The 25,841-nt window shown below is 40.9% G+C and overlaps 2 pseudogenes; one reads left to right on the forward strand and one right to left on the reverse strand.

Moving 5' to 3' along the window:
- Positions 1 to 1,017, reverse strand: LOC100027463 (guanine nucleotide-binding protein G(I)/G(S)/G(T) subunit beta-2-like; annotated as a pseudogene).
- Positions 1,018 to 20,066: 19,049 nt separating this feature from the next.
- LOC100616928 (dnaJ homolog subfamily A member 1-like) lies at positions 20,067 to 20,887 on the forward strand (annotated as a pseudogene).
- Positions 20,888 to 25,841: the final 4,954 nt, after the last annotated feature.

The following is a 25,841-nucleotide window of genomic DNA, read 5'->3' on the forward strand; positions in this document are numbered from 1 at the left end:
CTAGATCTTAAAGAAGTCCCACAGAACTGTGGTCATAGCCACCCCATCAATGGTCATCACAAGACAGCAAAAATTGTCATGGCCATCAAGGACACCTGCCCAGCTTCCTTTCATGGCATCCAAATATTATAGTTGAAGTCATCACAATCATTCAGTAGTAACTGTCCACCTTCAGAGAAAGAAGAGATGAAACCACAGATTAAATTGTCAGGAGAGTACATATATCACTCCTGGTCATCCCAAAGGTCAAAGAAGTGGCATGTAGTATCAGCTGAGATCCTGGTGAAGGCATATCACTTGGAAAGAAGTCCACAGCACTGATATAAGACTCATGGCCTGGAAAAGTTTGTTTGGCATAGAGCGTCCCAAACGTATCACAATTTTGATAGAAGCATTCCAGGCACCAGAGATGAATTTATATGCTCTGGCCATCTGCAGCCAGGAACAGGAACATTAACTCCCCACTGTGCCCCAAAAAGCTCAATGTTTGCTGTCCTATTTCTATATCATATAAGGCACAGGCTGTGTCACTATAGCTAATGATGATCTAGTTGTCATCTAAAAATCTACAGCAAGACAGATACCCAGTGTGGCCTGGCAGCTCTCTGTTGATCCTGACTTTGCCCCTTGGCCTCTTGGATTATGAGACTGTAGACAGAGCAAATGCTGTCTACTATCCTTTTCTGCCCTCCCCTCATGCCACAAAATTCTGAGAGGGCTTACAGGTCATGAACCAAGAAGATAGGAGAGGCATAGCCTGAACTTTTATTGGTATCCCAGGTGGTGAATTTTCCATCCTGTGAAGCATGGCCCATTAGCCTTGAGTCTGTCCCCCATTGGAAGTCATAGATTTTTGCCAGGTGACCACAAAGATAGATCCCTTGTGTTCTCATCTGGCTTCTTCCTACAAGATCCAAGTCAGTTGTCATCTCTGTAAGGGATGAATCTTCCCAAGCTTTCTAGAATCTGATTCTGGAGCTGTTCTGCCAGCTATCTCAGCTGCTCCAGTTTATTCATTGCGGCAGCAGGGCCCTGAGGGTACCTAGCTCTCCAGAATTCAAGGTGATCTAGGGAGGGGGCCACCATCAGAGATTGGAGCCCTAGGACATTCAGAGTCTAGTGGTGGAGCTCTACTGTGGGGCAGTAGGGACTGGCAGGTAGATCAAGGGTCCAAATCTGCTGAAATAGATCTCTCAATGTGACAAAAAATGCTTTACATGTTAACTTATTTGACTTTCATAACAATGCTATGATAAAGGTCTTTTTGGCATACCCATTTTATAAATGAGGCATGGAATGCTTTGTGATATTAAGTGACTTGCCCAAGGTCATATAGCTAGCAAGGGTCAAAGTAGAATCAGAACTCAACATTTCCTTACTCCAAGCCTTGTATCTGTCTACTATGACACCTAGCTACATTTGATCAGTTTCCCTTTCTTTCTTTCTTTCTTTCTTTCTTTCTTTCTTTCTTTCTTTCTTTCTTTCTTTCAATCAATATTGATTATTTGTTCCAAGGTAGAAGAGTGGTAAGGGCTAGGCAATGGGGGTTAAGTGACTTGCCCAGGGTCACACAGCTAGGAAGTGTCTGAGGCCAGTTTTGAACCCAGGACCTCCCATCTCTAGAGCTGGCTCTCAGTCCACTGAGCTACCCAACTGGCCCCTATCAGTTTCCTTTTCAAAAATGACTACCAGGAAGTGAGGGGATGCCCTTCAATTGGGGAATGGCTGAACAAAATGTGGTCTATATTGGATGAATGATGGAATACTATTGTGCTCAAAAGAATAATAAAGTGGAGGAATTCCATGGGAACTGGAACAACCTCCAGGAATTGATGCAGAGTGAGAGGAGCAGAACCAGGAGAACATTGTACACAGAGACCGACACACTGTGGTACAATTGAACGTAATGAACTTCTCTACTAGCAGCAATGCAAAGATCCAGGACAATTCGGAGGGACTTATGAGAAAGAACGCTATCCACACCCAGAGGAAGAATTGTGGTAGCAGAAACCCAGAAGAAAAACAGATGATTGATCACATGGTTCAACGATGGGGACATGATTGGGGAATACATTCTAAATAATCACCCTAATACAAACATCAATAATATGGAAATAGGTCTTGATCAATGACACATGCAAAACCCAGTGGAATTGCGCATTGGCTACTGGAGGGGGTGGGAGGAGTGGAGAGAAAGAACATGATTCATGTAACCATGGAAAAATATTCTTAATTAACTATTTAAATAAAATTTGTTAAGACTATAAAAAAATGACTCCCAGAATTGAATACAATACCCTAGATTTTGTCTGACTAGTTCTGAAGACAAAGGAGATCATCCTTTCATGGCAGCTATGCCCCACCTGATGCAGTCCAAGATTGAAACAGGTCAAATTGAATTAGTGTTTTTGATTGCTCTATGATACTATTGGTTCATTTTGTGCTTGCAGTTCATTAATACTTCTATATCCTTTTCAGGAAACCCCCCTACACAACTTGCAATTAACAATGACTCCCCTATCCTGAACTTGTATCCCTCTCAGCTTTGTGTCATCAGCAAATTTAATGGGCCAGCCCTCCCTCAATGCCTTTATCCAAATCACTGATAAATGTGAAACAGCAGAAATCCTTGCCTACATGATGCTGAACACGACAGCCATTCTTTTAATCTGACCATCCAATATGTTCCAAATCCATCACACTGTATTATCATTTAAACCCATCTTAATTGAGAGCTAGAAGGGACTTTAGAAGCCAAATAGCCCTGCCTCATCTTACAAGAGAGGAAACTGAGGCTTAGAGAGTGCCTAGAGTCATCTCTTCATCTTTTTTTCTCTACAAATCAAGTCTGGGATAATTTGTCAAACATGTTGATAAAATCTAGACAAACTATGTCTATAGCATTACTTTAATCTGCTGTTTCCCTGTCAAGAAAGGAAATAAAGTTAGTTGGGCATAAACCATCTTCCATAAAGGCCTGCTTTGTACAAATCTTTGTAATCATTGTTTCCTTTTCAGTGTTTCCTATTATTTTAATGACACATTAATGATACAATATCAAAATTTAATTGATTATAGTTTATAGATTCTGTTCCCTTCTCTTTTGGGTGACAAAATTGTCCTTCTCCAGTCTTGTAGTCCTTCTGGCATTTTAATTAAAAAACAACAACAACACTGTAAGCCCTTAACTTCTGTTTTAAGATAAATATCACATATTGATTCCAAGGCAGAAGAGCAGAGAGGGTTAGGTAATGGAGGTTAAGTGACTTGCCCAAGGTCACACATCTATGAAGTGTCTGAGGTCATATTTGAAACCAAGACCTCTTGTTTTCAGGCCTGGCTACTCATCCTCTGAGCAATCCAGCCGCCTCCACCTCTTCCGTTTTCCATTATCTTTCAGTAGCTCACCTAATAATGAGTAGTAGTAGGTAGTGGCTCAGCAATCACATCAGCTAATTCTTCTCATTCATCTGGGTCATCAAAAGCAAGTAGATGCACTCTTACCTTCTTGCTTATCTTGATTCATATTCCCATTAGACATCTTTGTCCTGCCCTTGGCAGAAAAAAAACAAAAACGTAGATATAATCCTTACTTCAGAGATGGGGTCACCGAAATGTTTGTTTGTCCTTCATTTTTGCAGAGGACTCATGACACCACAAGATGACATTTTGACTAGCAAGTGAATTGGATTGAAGTGAGACAAAGTTGCAGAAATTCATCAGCCTGGCTTCCTCTTCCAGAGTCATCAAAGTCCAGTGACAGGACAAAAGTCAGGAGAGCTGGCAAGGTAGCTGGCAAAGCATCAAAGGCACAGGGAGCTGCAGCAGAAAGCTTCGTGTCCTTCTGGATTCCTGGGGTCTTGAAAGAGACTTCCACAGAAAAACCACTTGGCCATGTGGACAGTGGGAGGAGGAGGCGGACAGAGTACTGCTCTGGGACGCCATGCACAGACAGAGCAAGGAGCAGAGACAGCCTCAGCCATTGTTCACTTGCCAGCCACAAGGAGATGACTACAATGAGAAGATTGGGAGTGGATCCAGATGCAAGTGAGATGCAGATTGACTGGGATTAATTAGAGAAATGGAAAATGGGGCAGGTAGAAATATTGCATGTGTGGTTGGTGAGATGCCCAGAATCCAGGCTACAGCCTGGGGGAACCAGTTCTCTTGCTTTTATCTGCCTGTAAGATAGCCTCGCTTTCCCTTTCCCTTCTGACCTAGCGGAGGAGGTATGCATGTGTGTTTGCATATAGCATATATGTATATGTGGGCATATATACATGCATACATAATTTGTCCCTTATGGGCAGTAGCCATTGTATCCTAAATTTCAAAGCCACATTCCTTTCTAATTTATATGAATAGACTTTAGTTACAATTGTCTTAGACCCTCTCTCCCCTCCAGGCATCATAGAAGGCATCATCTGGGAGATAGATATTAATATAGAAACTCTGGCTTTCATGTTTCCATTTTTCAATTAATTCTCTGGAGGTAACATTCACAAGTTACTCTTCAAGTATTAAATCTGTAGCTGGCTATAATGTTCTCTCTCTCTCTCTCTCTCTCTCTCTCTCAACCTTTACCTTCTGTCTTAGAATGGATACTAAGTATTGGTTCCAAGGCAGAAGAGTGGTAAGGGCTAGGCAATGGGGGCTAAGTGACTTGCCCAGGGTCACACAGCTGGGAAGTGTCTGAGGCCACATTTGAACCTAGGACCTCCCATCTCGAGGTCTGACTCTCAATCCACTGAGCCACTCAGCTGCCCCCAGCCATATTCCTTTTAATATCTATTTGGATTTCTGCATTCCTTGGAGCCACTATTAAAAGTAGAGACATTTGCTATGACCTTCACTTGCTTTTGTTTGCACAGTTTGAAATTAAGAGTGAAGAAGATAACCCAGAAGGAAAATGTACTTTTCCAGGAGGACTAGGGTGAGTTCTTAAGCCACAAAAGAGACAGACAGAGACAGAGAGACACACAGAAAGATACAGACAAAGATAGAGATACAGGCAGAGACAGAGAAAATTTCTGAAATTTTATTGACATTCAGATCATATCCTTGTCTGCCTTTTTGAACTCTGAAAGAGGCTTAGCAAGACAATGAGCCAGTAAACCGAGTAGCAAAGCAGTTTGGCCTGTGTGTGTGCATGGCCAACACCTTCCCTTGTCTGGTGTTAAAAATTTCCTGAGTGGGCAGCACAATGGATAGAGGACCAGGCCTAGAGTTGGAAGAACCTGGGTTCAAATCAGGCCTCAGATACTTCCTAGCTGTGGGACCTTGAGCAAGTCACTTAACCCCAATTGTCTAGCCTCTTGCCTCTCTTTGGTTATAGAACTGATACTAGGACAGAAAGTAAGGGTTTAAAGAAAATTACTGGTACTACATATGCACACCTCCATCTTGTGAGGAGCTCCAGATTACATAAGCAACATAAGAATTAAGCGGCTCTTCCTGCTCTTTGATGTCATTCATTGTCTTGTTTACCTCAAGCACTAATGCTGTCATTTTTTGGATCACCTTATTTTCTCCTGCAATAGCTTAAAAAAAAAACAACCAATAACAAAACAACTACCCTTTTTGTTGTCCTTAACTCCCTTCACCAGCCTCAGCTCATTCTTCACTTTACTGCTCCAGACACAATTTTTCTTTTTCTTTTTTCAAATTATACTTTATTTATTTTAATACTTATTTAAAAAAATTTAAGTTCAAAATTCTTTCCCCTCTCCCATTTGGAAGGCAAGCAATATGATATAAGTTACACATGCAAAAGATTTCCATCTTAGTCATGCTGCAAAGGGAAAAAATCCCAAGAAAAATAGTCTTTCACAGTTGTCTCAGCCAACATGAATTGGGTAAATAGGAGTTATCCAATGTGGATATGCAACACCCCAGTGGATGAAGATTTTTAAGAGCTGTATACAGAATATGGGTGCAAATGCAAATAAAGATGGATGAATATGAGAGCCTGGTGTAGTCTCTGAAAAAGTGTCTTATAAGAAACGGCAAGGCAGAAAAGGCAGAAAAACCTGGGAAGATTGATATGAATTGATGCGAAATGAAGCGAGCAGATCCAAGAGAACACTGTACACAGAAACAACAATATTGTAAAGAGAATCAATTGGGAAAGACATTCTAATTAATACAGTGATCTAAGACAATTCCAAAGGACTCATGATGAAAAAATGCTGTCTAGATCAGGAGAGAAAACTGATAAACTCTGAGTTCGAATTAAAGTGCACTTTTTCATTTTATTTTTCTTGCCATTTTTTTGGGCATGGTAGTTTTTTGTGTAAACCAAAATTATATCCCTGGATCAACAATATTTATGTGGGAAAATGGATTTAAGTTTAGTCTGATACCCTTTTCTTAGAGGAAAAGAGAGATGACAGCCTCATAGCCCCCTTTCTACTCTCTTCAAGGCAAGAATCATATTCCTTAGAGAAGAATAGGCAAAATTCCAGAAATATTTATCTATGTCTTCATAAATTGAATTTAGAGGCTCTTAGTTCTCTCTTGTTTAAAACAAAAAAAAAATCTGCTTTCCTGGCCACTGTTCCTTACAGAGGGAAGATTACTCCAATCTTACAACTACTGGCTTGGGCTCTTTTTACCAAAAAAATGGTTATACAAAAGACTATCATGAATAGTGAATAATGAGAGGCAGCTGGTTGGTTCAGTGGATAGAGAGCCAGTCCTGGAGACGGAAGCTCCTGGGTTCAAATCTGGCCTGAGATACTTCCTAACTGGGTGACCCTGGGCAAGTCACTTACCCCCATTGCCTAGCCTTTACCACTCTTCTGCCTTGGAACTAATACACAGCATTAAATCCAAGATGCAAGGTAAGGTTTTTTTTTTTTTTTAAAGAAAGAATGAAGAATATTTCTCCTTTCCAAATCTTTTACATCAAATCTGTCCCTAATGCAGGCACTCAGTGTCCCACCAGCATTCTCTCTCTGCCAATTTGGATAGTCTTCTGCAAAATGTCCTAAACTTGGCAGAAGACCTGCATTACAGATACAATGGTCTATATGAGCTAATTGCAGAATAGAATATAGATATATGTTGGGAATGTCAGAGTAATTAGCTATTGATTCAAGATAGGATTCAGAAAAAAATATGCCATTTACCATTCCAAAGGTTTATTGATCATTTTTAAAATTAAAAATTTATTTTTTTAAACCCTTACCTTCCATCTTGGAATCAGCACTGTGTATTGATTCTAAGGCAGAAGAGTGGTAAGGGCAAGGCAATGGGGGTTAGGTGACTTGCCCAGGGTCACATAGGTAGGAAGTGTCTGAGGTAATATTTGAACCTAGGTTTTGGCTTGGCTCTCAATCCACTAATCCATCTAGCTGCCCCCTTAATTTTTATGTTAAATCCTTACTTTCTGTCTTAATAACAGCTTTAAGACAGAAAGGTAACAACTAGGCAATGGGGGTTAAGTGACTTGCCCAGGGTCACACAGCTAGGAAGTATCTGGAGGCTATATTTGAACCTAAGACCTTCTGTCTCTAGCCTGGCTCTCTATCCACTGAGCAACCCTGATGCCCTTATTGATCATTTTTAATTATGCATGAGTACTATTAAGTCTATTCCCAAGTAAATTTATTTTTATCTTCTTATTTGAAATTACCCCAAGTTCAAGGTACTCTGTGGATTTACCCATAGCTCACAAGGCGTTATCAATATATTTACTAGGACTAGTTAACTAGAGGAACCAATTAGATTAAGGCAACAAAACAGAAGAGAAAGGAAAGTAATAATAAAATATTTCTATCATGAATACCCTCATGCAAATACAAGCACAAATCAGTGACAAGAATATTATGCCTAGGGAACAGAGAGGGGCCAAGGAACACATTGGAAAGATATAATGGGGGACAACCAGGTGACTCAGTGGATAGAAAGCCAGACCTAAAAACAGGCGGTCCTGGGTTCAGATTGGACCTCAGACACTTTCTACCTGTGTGACCCTGGGCAAGTCATTTAACCCCCATTGCCTAGCCCTTACTCTTCTGCCTTGGAAGATTCAATATTGATTCCAAGAGAGAAGGTAAGGGTTTAAAAATGGGGGGGTGTATATCGTATGGAACACTTGTGTCCATACACAAGTAGGGTAAACATTTAGAGGGGCATCCCCACAGAGAGACAATCATGACACCCATGTTTTCTGGTGATGTCATAGGGCTACTCCCCGCTGGTCCTGTTTCCCTTTGGCATCATGGGATGAGTGGCCTCAGGTGAGATGCTACTTCCTTTCCCTACAAGAAGTAGTGGGACTTCCACCTCTTGTTTATCGAGGAGCCAAGGTTCAAACATCATCTCTTTTAGTGAGTCACGCTCTTCACGCACCCAATATTCTGACACTAGGGAAAAATGCACGGGTGTTATTCTCTCAAAAAAAAAAAGTTTCTACTGAAGACCTAATTATGGCTGAATTCTTTCCTACACAGAATCCATGACTCCACGGGCCAGGCTATTTTGGAACACAGAATAGTCAGGTGTCTAAATAGTGTCAGCAAGTCTTTGATGTGTCTTTAAATCTTTTCCTGCTCAGTAGGGGTAAGATATTTGTTCCAAGCCTCTCTCTGACATAGGGTTAGAAGATCTTTGGAAGTGCTACTTTAATTCTTTAAGGACATCTTGCAACTCCAAACCCATCTTAATGGGGAGCCCTGCCAAAGAAAACACATAAGAATCAAGTGAGTTGGGGCAGGGAGGAAGCACAGTGGATAGAGTGCCAGGCCTGGTGTCAGGAGGACCTGGGTTCCAATTTAGCCTCAGATGCTTTCTGGTTGTGTGATCCTGGGCAAATCATTTAGCCCCAGGTGTCTAACCTTTACCACTCTTCTGCCTTGAAACCAATACTTAGCATCAATTTAAAGACAGAAGGGTTTCAAAACAACACAATACTTGTATGCCAGATTATAAAAAGCAAAAGTAAAATCATATCAGAATAAGATAGTAACAAGGCATTTTATCAGGTAATTAATTATTTTTCAGCCCAAATGCAAGAAGAAAAGATTAGAGAGGAGGGAACAAATATTCATTAGTATGTACCAGACACTGTGCTAAACACTACAACTATTATTTCATTTGATTCTCACAATGACTGGGAGGCAGGTACTTTTATTATCCCCATTTTATAGTTGAAGAAACTGAGGCAGATAGAGGTGAAATGACTTGCCCAGGGTGACACAGTAAGTACCTGAGAGTGGATTTGAACTGAGTCTTCCTCAGTCTAGGTTTACTGGGCTGTCCACTGCACCACCTTGTTGGAACTCCTATGCTTATAGGGGTGTGAACTCAAATTCCCCTTTCACTTTGTTGCTTCCTTTAAAGTAGCAGGAAAAAATCAGATAGTTCAAATCCATGGCATGGATAATTCAAGCTTAGGGTACATTGTTCTCTCTCTCTCTTGAGTTGGTTTTTCCTCTGCTTCTCCCCTCTGCAATTGCTTATAGCTCCCAAGTGGCTCAGCCATGGTTCTTTCTGCTGTCTCTCTACCTGGCTTCTATCTTCTCATCGTAAGCCTTCCATCCCATATCCTGGAGCTTTCCCTCATGAGCTCTGCCCATGTCAAAACTGTGAGAAAAATGAGTTAAGGGCCCAGGGAATCTCTGCCTATGAGCTGCTAGGCCAGCTGCAAATGCTGAACTTGGGGGTGGAGTGCTGGAGATGAGGCCATTAATGCCAAATGTGAACTAAATATAGAAACATCTTGTTTAGAAGGAAGACAATAGGGTTGAGGATGTGTGTAGGACGACCCTTCCTAGCGGAAAGGGTGCTGGACTTGTGGCTGAAACCTTGGGATTTAAATCCAGCTTGTGTCAAGTTCTAGGTAACCTTGACGAGTCATTTAACTTTCCTAAGCCCCAGTTCCCTCATCTGTAAAATGTAGATAATAATGCAGACTCTGTGGGGCTCACGGGGTTGTTGTGAAGATCAGATGAGATAACGTGTGCAAGGGTGACTTGTGACAATAAAATGCTAGAGAAATGTGCATTATTATTGGCACAGCTTGAAGGAATCCTGAGATGGCTAAGACTGATGTCAGTGAGAAACACTCACTCCCACAAAGCGCCCGCCCACTTATGCACAGAGAACAGAAGGCCAAATGGATTACAGGCTACTTCCAGAATACCATTACCCATCTTCAGACTGACAGGATGGCATTATAGGGCATTGTGAACACTATTTGCTTTTAATTAGCAGCTAGGACCAGCGCATGTGTGGTGCACATCACTCAACACCAGCTTTCAGAAAGTTGGCCACCATCCACTTTGGCACTAACCCTTTCTGGGCGCCATAATTTTTCTCTCCTCTCTCCTTAGTTTGTTGGTATGTATTATCTAATCCAATCAATAGCATCAGTATCCCTTCAGCCACCCAGGTTCCCCATCTCAATTCCTCATTTACACCATACTTCTAATCAGTGTTTAGACCTGTTAGCTCTACCTCCACAGCTTTCTTCCTTCTCTCCACTCCACCACCTTAGTGCAGGCCTTTGTCATCTCTCACCTGGACTATTTCAATGACCTTTTAACAGATCTCATTCCCCCAAATTTCTTCTCTCTCCAACTTATCTTCCACAGAGATACAAAACCTATCTATCTATCCATCTATCTATCTATCTATCTATCTATCTATCTATCTATCTATCTATCTATCTATCTATCTATCCAACCTCCATCCATCCATCCATCCATCCATCCATCTCTCTCTTTATCTATCTGTCCATCTGTCCTCCATCCATCCATCCATCCATCTCTCTCTTTATCTATCTGTCCATCTGTCCTCCATCCATCTATCATCCATCCATCCATCCATCCATCCATCCATTCATCCATCTCTCTCCTTCTCTCTCTCTCTATCCTTTCCCTCCCCCACTCATTAAGATAAGCAATATGATATCAATTATACAAGTGAAATCATGTAAAACATATTTCCATATTAGCCTTGTTGTAAAATAAAACAAAACAATAAAAAGAAAGTATGCTTCAATCTACACTCAGAGTTCATTGGTTCTCTCTCTGGAGGTAGATAGCATTTTTCAAGGATTCTTTTTTTAAATTAAATTTTTTTTCAATTACATATAGAAACAATTTTTGACAATTGTTTTCTGCATTTTGCAATTCTGATTCTCTTCTTCCCTCCCCTCCCCAAAGTAGTAAATAGTCTGATATATAATATTGCTTTCATGCAATACATATTTCCATATTACCTATTACTATTCATGAAGGAAATAAAATGAAGGATGATGTGCTCTGAGCTGCAATCAAGTTCTAACAGTTCCTTTTTTGACTGTGGATAGCATTTTTTTAAAATCATGAGTCTGTTGGGATTATTGGTTCATGGTCACAGTTGTTCATCATACAGGACGCCTGTCACTGTGTATAATGTTCTCCTGGTTCTGCTTACTTCATTCTGCTTCAGTTTAAGTCTTTTCAGGTTTTTCTGAGCTCTTCTATCTATCTGTCCATCTGTCCTCCATCCATCTATCATCCATCCATCCATCCATCCACTGTTTTTTTTATGGCACAATAGTATTCTATTATATTCATATACTACAACTTACTCAGCCATTCCCCAATTGATGGGAGTCCCCTCACTTTCCAATTCTTTGCCCTCACAGAAAGATCTGCTTAAGTATTTTTGTACATCTAGCACCCCCTCCTTTAAAAAAAATTATCAAACCTACTTATACTATTACTGGATCAAATGGTATGTAATATTTTATAGCCTTTTGGGCATATGCCCAAATGGCTCTCCAGAATGGCTGAATCAATTCACAGCTCCCCCAACAGTGCAGTAGTGTCTCAATTTTCCTACATCCTCTCCAAGTTTTGTAATTTTCCTTTTGTAGTATCCCAAGCATATTCACATTTAAGAAATATAAATGATGTATGGTTATTGTGTCTTCAGACACAAGGTTTGAACTCTGATATTTGTGGATGGACTCTTGACCTAGCCATGCTGCCTTTGCTCAAGGCAAACTCGTTAACATTTTGTGAGGAGTCAAATTCCTTTGTAAAAGTGAGGGTTGAAGTCAACACACCCAAAAGGTGTCACCATTACCATCGCGTCCAATCTGAATTATCTATGCTTTCCTTGAGCGCCTCCCAAGCCACACTGAAATAAATTGGGAAGGCAGCCCGTGATTCCTCCTCTTTCCTCTCTTGGGCTTTGCATCCTCACTCTTGATATGCTTACCCTATTTTCTTTCATTTCCACGTGTTCCATTAGTTCTCACATTTTCCTACCAAGGAGAATATCATAGGGGATCTTCCCTATTCAGTAATACTGACTTGTCTGTGTCTCTCATTCTTCACCCATATTCTCAGACTTCTTGCTCCTTCTCGAGCCCCAACCCAAAGGAAAAATTTCTTTTTGTAGCCCCCGCTGGACGGGAGGTTGCACCTTTTCTGTTATAATATCCAGCTTGATAGGTGGGGAGGGATACCTGAGTTGTTTTAATTTACATTTCTCTAACAGTAGTGCTTTTGGGCATTTTTTGTGTAACTATAGAGAGCTTATTTACTTTTTACAATTCTTTGCCACTACAAAAAGAGCTGCTAAAAATATTTTTGTACAAGTAGGTCCTTTTCCTCTGATGGATCTCTTTGCAATAGAGACCCAGTCATGGTATGGCCATCACGGGTTCTTTGGAATTGTCTTGGCTCGTTATATTGCTGAGAAAAGCTAAGTCTTTCACAGTTGATCATCATTACAATATTGCTGTTACTGTGGACAGTGTTCTCCTGGTTCTGCTCGCTTTAACAAAGTGATATTTCTTAAAGTGAAGATTTGGCCGTGCTGCTTCCCTGCTCAGTAAGCTTTGGTGACTTCCTATGTCTCTAGGATAAAATACAAGTTCCTTTGCTTGGAACTTAAAGTCTTTCACAATCAAGTTTTAGATTTAATGTATATTATTTCCCTTCATGGACTCTACATTCCAGTCAAAGCGACTTAACTTCTTTTCCCTCCTGCAGGACATTCCACGACTAATCTCGGTTTTTGAACAAGCTGTTCCCCAAGGCTAGAGTGCATCTCTGCCTCTGAATAAAAGCTCCTTTCACAGGCTACCTCTAAAATAAGGCTTTTGAATCTCCCCTCCCATGACTCACCCTCCACCAGCTATTAATGCTAGACCAATTGCTTTGCATTCAATTTATATTTGTGTGTGTTATATCCACTGATCTTACGTAGGTTCCTCAAAGGTAGGTATTGTTTCATTTTTATCTTTTTTTCCCCATTCCTTGCATAGTTCCCGGGAGATGAAGTACATTAAATACTTATTGGTTGGCTGATTGAGAAGGTCAAGTTGTTATTGTTGTGCAGTCATGTCTGACTCTTTGTGATCCCTTTCCAGGTTTTCTTAGCAAAGATACTTGAGTGGTTCATTTGACAGATGACTGTGGACTTAAGTGGACTTGCCCGAGGTCACCCAGCTAGTGTGTGTCTGAAGCTGGATTTGAACTCCCAAAGAGGAGTCTTCCTGACTCCAGACCCTGCACTCTATCCACTGTGCCACCTAGCTGTGAGCCCTAAGCATATCAGACAATATATATACACACATTTATTTAATTTTATTTTTTTAAATCCTTACCTTCCATCTTGGAATTAATCCTGTGCATTGACTCCAAGGCAGAAGAGTGATAAGGGCTAGGCAATGGGGGTCAAGTGACTTGCCCAAGGTCACACAGCTGGGAAGTGACTGAGGCCAGATTTGAACCCAGGACCTCCCCTCTCTAGGCCTGGCTCTCAATTCACTGAGCTACCCAGCTGCCCCCTTAGTATATATTTATTGAATGAGTCAAGAAGAAAATGCAGACAAGTATAGCATGAAGATGACTGGATGACAGAGCCTCCTGCTGAGTGAGAAGCTGGCTAGGCTGGTTTGCATTGCCCAGAAAGTCAACTTGTGGTGAGTATTAAGCTCAAGGACAGTAGGAAACTGCTTGTCACTCTTGTAGCTTATTAGTGCCCTTTTAAGGGTGCTTGTAAGTTAAAAGTCCTAAAGAGGAGCAGCTTTGGCCAGGAGTAGAGTACTGAGGACCCAAAGGGAAGCAGTTAGCAGAGAAGAAACTTCATGTGGTGACTGTAGACTGTTCATTAAGGGACCAACAACATCAATCCTTCCATGTTATATTTCTGTTAGTAGGTGCTTATTCTTCTACATAGAGACTGTATGTGTAGATGGCAGAGCATCACCTAGTTTTTGTTTTACTGCAATATATTATTTCTGTATTTGTTTTATATTGATTGATTGTATTGATAACTGATGTTATTATTTTTTATTGTTTTTGCCCACCTTAAACAAATGTTTTATGTTTAAGAACAACCACCAAAAAAAAAAAAAAAGGAATACAATGCAGAACTATTACTAAGGCAGGTCAATTGACATAGTTTCTTCTTGCAATGATGATTCCCTTGGTCTGCTGCCTCTGTGGCATAGCATGATTGCATGGCCATCCTATTCTTCTACCTAGCCCAGCTCCATTGCCTCTAGTGTCCTGTCATAATTGCTTGCTCCTCTCCTAGGACCTGCCTTCTGTGTCCTCTGCACACAATATTCCCCAACTCCGACTTCCTCCTCCTAGTGGTTAGAAAGTCAAGAATTAGAGGTTGTTGGCCGTGCCACAGGAGTGCAGAATGCATTGTCTAAGGAATGGGCTACCCAATCTCTGGTCCTGATTATACCCAAATGGTGTTCATGACTATCTCCAGTGTCTGATTTCTTGGTTGTATTTTCTTTAATTTTCTTTTTTTAGCTTCTACTCATTCAATAATTAATATATCTAATTTTAAATACAAAATCCAAATTAAAGAAATATTTAAAGTGTTCTAAATCTCTTATAATCAGAGAGATGCAAATAAAAACAACTCTGAGGTATCACCTCACACCTAGCAGATTGGCTAACATAACAGCAAAGGAAAGTAATGAATGCTGGAGGGGATGTGGCAAAGTGGGGACATTAATTCATTGCTGGTGGAGTTGTGAACTGATCCAGCCATTCTGGAGGGCAATTTGGAACTATGCCCAAAGGGCGATAAAAGAATATCTACCCTTTGACCCAGCCATAGCACTGCTGGGTCTGTACCCCAAAGAGATAATGGACACAAAGACTTGTACAAAAATATTCATAGCTGCGCTCTTTGTGGTGGCCAAAAACTGGAAAACGAGGGGATGCCCATCAATTGGGGAATGGCTGAACAAATTGTGGTATATGTTGGTGATGGAATACTATTGTGCTAAAAGGAATAATAAAGTGGAGGAGTTCCATGGAGACTGGAACAACCTCCAGGAAGTGATGCAGAGCGAGAGGAGCAGAACCAGGAGAACATTGTACACAGAGACTAATACACTGTGGTATAATCGAACGTAATGGACTTCTCCATTAGTGGCGGTGTAATGTCCCTGAACAACTTGCAGGGATCCAGGAGAAAAAAACACCATTCATAAGCAAAGGATAAACTATGGGAGTGGAAACACCGAGAAAAAGCAACTGCCTGAATACAGAGGTTGAGGGGACATGACAGAGGAGAGACTCTAAATGAACACTCTAATGCAAATACTATCAACAAAGCAATGGGTTCAAATCAAGAAAACATGTAATGCCCAGTGGACTTACACGTCGGCTATGGGGGGCGGGGGGGAGGAAAAGAAAATGATCTATGTCTTTAACGAATAATGCTTGGAAATGATCAAATAAAATATATTTTAAAAAAAGAAATATTTATTAGGTTTCTATTATATTCAAGGTACTGGGGATACAAAGACAAAAACCAATTGGTCCTACCCTCAAGAATAAAGAAAAAAACCCTTACTTTCTATCTTAGAATCACTACTATGTATTGGTTTAAGGCAGAAGAGAGGTAAGGGCTAGACAATAGAGGTTAAGCGACTTGCCCTGAGTCACACAGCTAGGAAGTATATGAGGCCAGATTTGAACCCAGGACCTCACATCTCCAGGTCTGGTTCTCTATCCATGGAGCCACCTAGCTGCCCTCTTCCCAAAGAAATTTATATACTACTGTGGGAATATATCTGCATACAGATAAGGAAATACAATAATGAAGAAAATCAGGGAAACTCACTCTCTCCCCCTCATCAGTCTACTTTGGGGCATTTACCAATGAAGTTAGTCATTGTACCTTGGTTTCTTCCAGTGTCTCCATGATCAGACCACTTCCAGTGAATGAGTTTCTTGCTGAAGGGCAAGCAAAACCAGATGGTTTTGGCTGGTCCCTTGGTCCCCATGATGGAGGGTGGGGATGGGACCATGCCCAAGACAAATGGCCAGTGAGCAGAAAGCTTCTATCTTAGTAGATTTTAAAAGAAAAGATACTTTATTCTATTGCTTTCTCTTCCCTTAAAAGCAGGGAGATTTTTTAGAACTTCCCCTTAGATTTCCAATGGGAGTCAGAGAGGGAAGGTGCAATCTTGCTCCCCTCTGCTGCCCCATAGAACTAGAGATTGTATATGGCAGAGAGCACAGGTGCTAGTTTAGAAGAACGCAAGACTGGATCTCAAGGGTTTGGATACCTCTTCAGCTTTGTGGTTCTTCCCCATAGTGTGTAGGTAACTGAATGAAGAGCAATCTGGAAATAAGATATTAGCTTTAGTCCCTCTTCTCATGTTCTTCCAATGTCTTTTCAAAGACAGGATCATCTAGGCACCCCAACACTTCCAGATCATTAATTTCTCTGACTACTCTCCCTAGCTGCCTTTGGAACCTGGCACGTGTCCCCAAGATGTGTGGGGACATATGTTCCAACTGATAAAAATCTAGCTAGGAAGATGAAAGCGGTCTTCTTTTCTTCTTCCTCAGCCCTATAATGTGATGGTACCTTCTGCTTAAATATAAGACTGAGAGCCAATGGTCTAACAGCCAGCTCAGGGCATCCCGCACTCATGGCAAATGGATAACCACTTGGTTCTGCTGTTTGGTGCCTAGTATGCTACACTTTTTTTTAAACCCTTACCTTCCGTCTTGGAGTCAATACTGTGTATTGGCTCCAAGGCAGAAGAGTGGTAAGGGCTAGGCAATGGGGGTCAAGTGACTTGCCCAGGGTCACACAGCTAGGAAGTGTCTGAGATCAGATTTGAACCCAGGACCCCCCATCTCTATGCCTGGCTCTCAATCCACTGAGCTACCCAGCTGCCCCCACTACACATTTTTGTATATTTCAATTCTTCTATTCTAAGGCAGCTAGGTGACCCAATGGATAGAGTGCTGGACCTGGAGTCAGGAAGTTTCATCTTCCTGAGTTCAAACCTGGCCTCAGATGCTTGCTAGATATTTGACCCTGGGTAAGTCACTTCACCCTGTCTGTCTCAGTTTCCTCATCTGTAAAATGAAATGGAGAAGGAAATGGCAAGCCAGTACAGTATCTTCTCCAAGAAAACCCCAAATGGGGGTGACAAAGAGCCAAACAATTGAATAACAACACATTTTTCTATTCTAGCACTCTAGGTAATGTGTATGGATGGTCAAACTCTGTGATGTCATTGGCCAACAATTTTAGGTGGTTTCTGAAATCTTCCATCTCAGTTAAAGGAGTCTTTCTAGTTTATTCTCAGAAGAGCCAGGAGTAGGTGAATTGGATTGTGTGGCTTGGCACGTCCTCGTACTCCTCCACCCCATCCCACCCCATAGAGTAAGAACATATCTGTTCTCTGGCTGAGCTTGTGCCTTAATCAATCCTTCTATTCTTCCACAACTGGGAGAATTTCTTGGGATCCACTTCTGAGTTTGAGGAGGTAGCTGTCTCATGATATCCACTAGCAACATATGCTTCTATTTTCCCATAAGTCTCTGCATAGGGTAAAGTGTACATGTTATGAGTCCCAGCTTGTGACTTACAGTGCCATATAGACTAAAATTGATGCCAATGGTGCTGACATGCTAGGGAGAGTTGGTGGGTCTGAACACACCAGAGTTGCTGTGTCTCCCTTCCAGCTGCCTCCAACAACTCCTTAGGAAACGTCAAGCTTACTGTGATGTATTCTAGATATGGGTGGTTGTTATCACTCAGTCCTCCAAGTCCAAGCCCAAGCCCTTCTGTATGAAGGAAGGAGTACCCCATGAGGCTTCAGCAGCAGCTTTAGGTCTGGTGGTAGTAAAAGAGACTGAAATATAAATATATATGAAATATCAAAAGGAAGACCTTCATGTGAAATTAAGGAGATCAAAGTAAGAACAAATTTAGAGTTCTAAAGAGTATGTACAGAAGATAGAAACAAGGGAACATAATGGCAGACAAATATAAAAACATTGCTGGACAAACTGTGGTATATAATTACAATGGAACACTCTTGTGCCATAAGAAATGACAAACAAGATGATCACAAAAAACCCTGGAAAGACTTCTACAAAGTGATGCAAAGTGAAGTGAGCAGAACCAGGAGAATGTTGTACACAGAAACAGCAATAAAGTATGATGATCAACCGTGAATGACAACTACTATCAACAAAGCAAGGATCTGGGACAACTCCCAGGGACTTGTGATGGAAAATGCAATCTAACACCATAAAAGGAACAGGCAAGAGTCCCAAATGCAGATGGAAACATACCATTCTTCATTTTATTTCCTCCATGAATTTTTCTCTAGTGTAAGCAATATGTGTCTTGTTTCACAATATGATGAACATGGAAATATGTGTTATGTGATAATTATGCACCATTTATGTTGTATTAGCTGCCTTCTTGGTGAGTGGGGAGGGGTAGGAGGGAGGGAAAAATGAGACATAGATTTTTAGACACATCTAATGTGAGAATTTGTTTCTCTTGGATAAGCATATTTATTATAATTTTTCCAAATTTATAACAAATATATATATATAAATAAAAATAAATGATAGCAAAAAAAGAAAAAAGCATGGCATGGTTTGTGAAGATAGTGACAGGAGTGCTAAAGCTCAGAATGAACTAAGTTTGATGATAAAAGCTAAGAACTATAGGCTTTTTAAAGCTATATTAGGGAAACAGGAAGATGAGAAAAGGGGACAAGACTGCTGCTCAGGCTGGATGGAATGATAAAAACTGCTAATGAAGAGAAGACAGAACTACCCAACTCCAATTTGACCTCTATTTTCTATTCTAAGGTGGATAATGTTTGTTCAGAAAAGAAAAGAACAAAAATGACTAATAGAGGGGGCAGCCAAGTAGATGAGTAGATAGAGAGCCAGACCTAGAGACAAGGAATCCTGGGTTCAAATGTGACCTCAGACATTTCTTAGTTGTGTGACCCTGGGCAAGTCACTTAACCCTAATGCCTAACCCTTTCTACTCTTTTGCCTTGGAACTGATACTTAGTATTAATTCTAACACAGAAAGTAAGAGTTAAAAAAAAAAGACAAAAGAAATGGAAAACCCTCAATGAGGAAGGAAATAGAAAGAGAATATGTAGCTCCATTCTGGAGGCAGCTAGGTGGTAAAATGGATAATGTGCAAGGCCTGGAGTCAGGAAAACCTGAGTTCAAATTTGGCTTCAGACACTTACTGGCTAGGTGAACCTGGGCAAGCCTTGTAATCCTGTTCACCTCGTTCCTCATCTATAAAATGAGCTGGCGAAGGAAATGGCAAACCACTCCAATCACTACCTTTGCCAAGAAAACCCTATGGACAGCACTGATGTGCTTGGGTCTGCAGAGTCCCCAAGAATCAATCAGACATGACTGGACAGTAACGGCTACCCTGGAGGAACTCAAGAAACCAGGCCCAGAGAGACAATCCTAGGATACTAAAAGAAATGGTAGGGAACTTTCCAGAATACTCATTGAGAAGCAGAGACAGCAGCTGCTTGCCCAGGCTTCCTGCACATGAATTTGCTCCATTCCACCCCCACTTTCTCTTTCTTCCTTTTAAAAATACAGCTAGAGTTGAATATTACAACAAAAACCCCCATAGCAAGTAGTACATGTATTAAGACGATTGTATTCCTTTTTCCTTCTTCTCCTCCCTCTCCAACATCCCCAAAGGGCCCCTAGGTAGTTCCCTTTCACACCCCTAGAAGTGGGCATTTTAACAACCATCTTGTTCCCTGGCTATAGAAAATGGTGAAGGAAACAACTTATTATGATATTTTGGGGTAAAACCCAAAATCTCTCCCAGGGAGAACTAAAAAAGGCATTATAGGAATCTAGCCTGAAATACCACCCATATCAACATCCAAATGAAGAAGAAAATTTCAAATAGATTTCTCATGCTTATGAAGTGCTTTCTGATGCAAAGAAAAGGGACTAATATGATAAATATGGAAAACAAGCCATCAAAGAGGGTAATTCGAGTGGTTGCTTTGGTTCTCCAACAGAAATCTGTGAAATGTTTTTTTGGAAGAGGCAAAAGAATGCAGAGGAAATGGAGAAATAAAAAATGTTCTTCGTTTGTTGGTGACCTTAGATGATTTATATAATGGTGCACCAAGAAAATTGGCTTTGCAAAAGAATATCATTTGTGATAAATGTGAAGGATAATTGGTGAGAAAGGAGGTATAGAATGCTGTCCCAGTTGCAGAGGGACTGGAAGGCAAATAAAAATTCATCAAAAAAGACCTGGAATGGTTCAGCAAATTCAATCAGTTTGCATGGAGTGCCAAGGGCTTGAGGAATGAATCAGCCCTAAAACATGATGTAAAAGTTGCAAGAGGAGGAAAATTATAAAGGAGAAAAGAATTCCGGAGGTTCACATGGACAAGGGCATGAAAGACAGTCAGTGGGAAGATCAGCTTCCATGGAGAAGGTGACCAGGAGCCAGGAGATAGCACTGTTTCGGATCAGAAAGACAACGCTATACTTACACGATGAATTGAGGACCTTTTCATGGATGTGGATATCCAGTTACTGAAGCATTGTGTAGCTTTCAGAAACCAACATAAACTCTGTTTTAAAAAACCCTAATAGAGACTCACACAGCTAGTAGGTATCTGATGCTAGAACTGAACTCAGGTCTTCTTACCTCCGGGCTTAGCACTGCAACTGCGCCACCAGCTGGAGAGGTGTCCTGGTACCAAAAAAGGGCGAACGTTATCCCGATTTGCTAAAGAAAGGATAAAAGAGTACTCCAACTCTGGGTCAGCGAGCTTGGTTTTGATTTCTGGCAAAATTTTAAAACATATTCTTGAATGAATGCTTAATGAACACCTATCTAGAGAAAGAAGCAGTGACCCAGCATGATGGCTTAATCAAGAACTGATTTTTGTCAAGGGGCAGGCAGGTGGCTCAGTGGATAGAGCACCAGGCCTGGAGATGGGAGGTCCTGGGTTCAAATCTGATCTCAGACAGTCACTTAACTCCAATCGCTTAACCCTTATTGCTTTTCTGCCTTGGAAGCAATATTCAATATCCATTAGAAGAAGAAGATAAGCATTTGAAGAAAGGAATAAATAAAAGAACTGATTGTGTCATACTAGCCTCAGTTCCTTAGTGTAGTCAAAGTTACTAGACCAGTAAGAAGTAGCATGGCAGTGGAGAAAGGATCAACCATGGAGTCAAGGAGGTCTGGATTCAAGGTTGCCTCTGATACACAACTAGTGATTATGGGCAAGTCATTTAACTAGGTGAGTGCCCTACACAGCTCTCTAGGACTATACATTACAGAGGTATAGCTGATCTACATTTTGGGAGGGAGTTTCCAATCAATTAGTCATCCAATAAACATTTATTGAGCACCTACTATGTGCCAGGCATTGTGCCAAGGCCAAAGATATAAAAAGGGGCAAAAGACAGTTCCTGTCTCCAAAGAACTTAGAACCTACTGATTTCATCACACTGGGATGAAATCCCAGACAAAACAAACTATATTGGTGGGTTAGAGGACTTTTATAGATATAATTGACCTATATTTCATCATGACATCCTCTTGGGAAATCCTTGTGGGTTAGATGGGAAGATATGAATGATAAGAAAAAATAAAGTGAATGACTGGACCTGAATGAAGAGCAGGCAGTAAGGACTGATGTTAAAATGGAATGAGGGTTATTGAATATTTTTATTGATGACTTGGATAAAAGCACAGATAACATGCTTATTAAGTCTGGAGATAACACAGAACTAGAAAGGGTAGCTAGCACTTTGAATGGAAGAATCAACACAAAAATATCTTAGGCTAAAATAAAAGACCAAATGTTGTTATTGTTCAGTCATTTTCAGTCTTATCTGACTCTTTGTGACCCCCATTTGGAATTTTCTTGGCAGAGATATTGGAGCAGTTTGCTATTTCCTTCTCCAGCTCATTTTATGGGTGAGGAAACTGAAGCAACAACGGTTAAGTGACTTGCCCAGGGTCACACAGCTAGTATGCATATGAGGCCAGATTTAGTTTGCTATTTCCTTCTCCAGCCCATTTTATGGGTAAGGAAACTGAGGCAACAAGGGCTAAATGACTTGCCCAGGGTCACACAGCTGGTATGTATCTGAGGCCAGATTTTAATTCAGAGAGATGAGTCTTATTGCCTCCAGGCCTGGAATTCTACCCACTGTGCCACCTCTAATAAGATTAATAGGGATAAAGATAAATCCTTATACTAATTTATTAAAAAATCAATTTCACAAGCATGAAAAGAGAGGTGAAATATTACTCAGCAGTAATACTGAAAAAAAAAAGTAGAAATCAAAATTAGCCCATAGAAGCCAAATTAGATTGAATTAAGAGCTACACAGTACTGAGGACTAAGGAGGTCAGTTACATTTTTTACCCCATCTGCAGGATTGTTTTGGGCACTACATTTTAGAAAGGACACATCGGAAAGCATCTAAGACAAAGGTACAACCAGGATGGGGAAGGGCTTAGATGGAGCTATATCAGGATCATTTGAAGGAATGGAAGTTATTTAACCTGAAGAGAAGCTTTAGAGGGAAAACAGACTAGATTGTACTACTTGGCCCCAGAAAGCTGAATGAGAAATAATGGATAGAAGATGCAGAGGAAGGTTTTGGTTTGAAAACAGTCCTGACCATAAGAGGCATCAAAAAATGAAATGGGCTATCTGGGAGGGAGGGTGGTTCCCCTAACCAGAAGTCAGAGAGGCAACATGATGTAGACCAGGGAGTTGAACTCAGGCCTTAAATCCTACCTTCCTGCTCTTAGTACCCATGTGACCATAGGCAAGTCCCTCCTCTGAACCTTGGTTTCCTCCTCTGTAAAATGATGGGGTTAGATCTGATCTGAATCTATGCTTCAAGAAGAAAATGGATGACTAATTCTGGGATATATTCTTTTCTTCTTTTAAACCCTTACTATCCATCTTAGAATCAATACTATGTATTAGTTCCAAGGCAGAGTGGTAAAGGGCAGGCAATGGGGGTTAAGTGACTTGCCCACGGTCACACAGCTAAGAAATGTCTGAGGTCACATTTGAACCTAGGACCTCTAAGCTTGGTTCTCAATCCACTGAGATACCCAGCTACCCCCTTAGAATATATTCTTGAAGGGGTCCTTCTTTGAGTATGGGTGGCACAGATGACTCCTGAGATCTTTTCTAACTCTGATATTCTGTGATTCTCCAGATTCTGTGACCCACAGATCAAAACCCTCCCTTTGTGTGACTACAAATTTCTGTACCCTGCCACGACCCTGTCTTTCTACTCATGGTAGACTGCCCCAGACTAAAGATACATAGTCTATCTTCAAGGGGTGTAAAAACCTTTCCTGGCCAATGCCCATTTACCTTTCCAATTCAATCAGATTTCTTCATTCTTTTCTTTTCTTTTCTTTTCTTTTCTTTTCTTTTCTTTTCTTTTCTTTTCTTTTCTTTTCTTTTCTTTTCTTTTCTTTTCTTTTCTCTTCTTTTCTCTTCTCTTCTCTTCTCTTCTCTTCTCTTCTCTTCTCTTCTCTTCTCTTCTCTTCTCTTCTCTTCTCTTCTCTTCTCTTCTCTTCTCTTCTCTTCTCTTCTCTTCTCTTCTCTTCTCTTCTCTTCTCTTCTCTTCTCTTCTCTTCTCTTCTCTTCTCTTCTCTTCTCTCTCTCTCTCTCTCTCTTTCTTTCTTTCTTTCTTTCTTTCTTTCTTTCTTTCTTTCTTTCTTTCTTCTCTTCCTTCTTCCTTCACTGTCAGTGATTACATCATCTAGAGATAAGGGAGAAGAGGAGTTTAGAAAGTCTGATGCCCCTGCCATAATGCATGCAAGTAACAAAAAAACAAGAGAAGGGGTTCTAGCATGTTGGGTGGATCACTTATTTCAATAAAGAAGACATAAAAGTCAGACAGAATGGGCAGATACGGATATATTGCAATTTGCAATGTTGTAGGGAGATTTCACACCCATGAGTTCACAGATAGGACATAAGTTCCTTCTAAATCATGAGAGGAAAGGAATGGGATGGTGGTGGAATGTAGAATGGCCTGGACTGGCTCTAACTTTGGGAAAGTCACTCTCCTTCCTCTGGTCCTGAGTTTCTAACACGAGGGGTTGGATTAGATCATCTTCAACTTTCTAACCTGAAATTCCAGGAATGGAATGGTTATGGAATATGATGGGAAGGGATAGAATGAAATGGACTCATAGTGGGGAGATTTGGGAGATGTTAGCTGAATAACTTATACTCAATATTGGTGAAGGGAACCAAGATTGGGGAGGGGTTAACTCCCAAAAGTCACTTTCTCTTATCCACAAAGCCTCCAAATGGGGCCAAGGACAGGCATCAGGGAAAAAATGGTGAGGAGTGTAAATGACATTTTAGAGATATATAATGGGAGGCAGCTGGGTGGCTTCGTGGATTGAGAGTCAGGCTCAGAGATGAGAAGCTCTGGGTTCAAATTTGACCTCAAACACTTTCTATCTATATGATTCTGGGCATTAACCCTCATTGCCTAGCCCTTACCACTCTTCTGCCTTGGAACCAATATTGATTCTAAGACAGAAGGTAAGGGTTTAAAATATTTTTTAAAAAAGATACATTATGGTGATGGTTATGAAAGACAGAGTGGTTAGGAGAGTGGGAAAGAGTCCAATGGAGGTGGCTACTTTGGAGAAAGAGAGTTAAAACAAGGTAGAACAGAAAGAACAAGGAATTGGAGTGAGGCATCTTGGGTGCTAGCTCTAGCTCTTCCACTTGCTTGGCTGATGCCTTTGAGCAAGCAACTGAGGCTTCAGTTTTTTCACCTGTATTTCTGCATGTGTCTATGCCAACACTAGAGGGCAGCAAAGGCCAGGGCACCACCAAACCAGGGGCTACCTGAAGTGATGGGGCATGCAGGAAGGAAGTGTGTGTGGGAGGGGAGGGTTGGACTTACTTTGCTCCAGTCTCCATACCTCTTCCAAGATCAGGGTGGGGTTTCTACCTTGAAATATGGATTTGGAATAAGCCTCCACTTTCTGTCAGGAGGATGGGGGTGGTGGGAGGCGGGGCAGGGGAAGATGTTTCCTGGTGTCAGTTGTGGGATGGGAATATCCCTAAGGATGGGGTTCAGTGGGATAGAGGGTCTCATGAGGATTTGCTCTCATTCCTCACTGGGGGATACCTGACTGGGAATGGCAAGAGATGAGTCTTCATCTTTCCTTCTAAGAGTGGGTTGGAGTAAGCACCAACCAGCTCATTTGGAGATGATTGTTAAATTTTCATTTTGAACATTTATGCCTCAGAAATCAACGAAAGCTACAAATCAAGCTTGATTTATTATTTTATTGGTTGTCTAGACTTAAGAAAATGATGGAGAAAATGTTAATAATGCAGATTAAATTGTTTTTAAAAGTATTCTTTATTTCCTTAAATATTTCCCAATTCCATGTAAAGATTTTCTAACATTCACTTTTTAAAAATTTGAGTTCTATAGGCATACCATTTGATTTAGTTATGCCACTATTAGGTCTGTATCCCAAAGAGATCCAGAAAAGGG

Source organism: Monodelphis domestica, chromosome 2 (genome assembly GCF_027887165.1).
Source record: "Monodelphis domestica isolate mMonDom1 chromosome 2, mMonDom1.pri, whole genome shotgun sequence".
NCBI lineage: Eukaryota > Metazoa > Chordata > Mammalia > Didelphimorphia > Didelphidae > Monodelphis > Monodelphis domestica.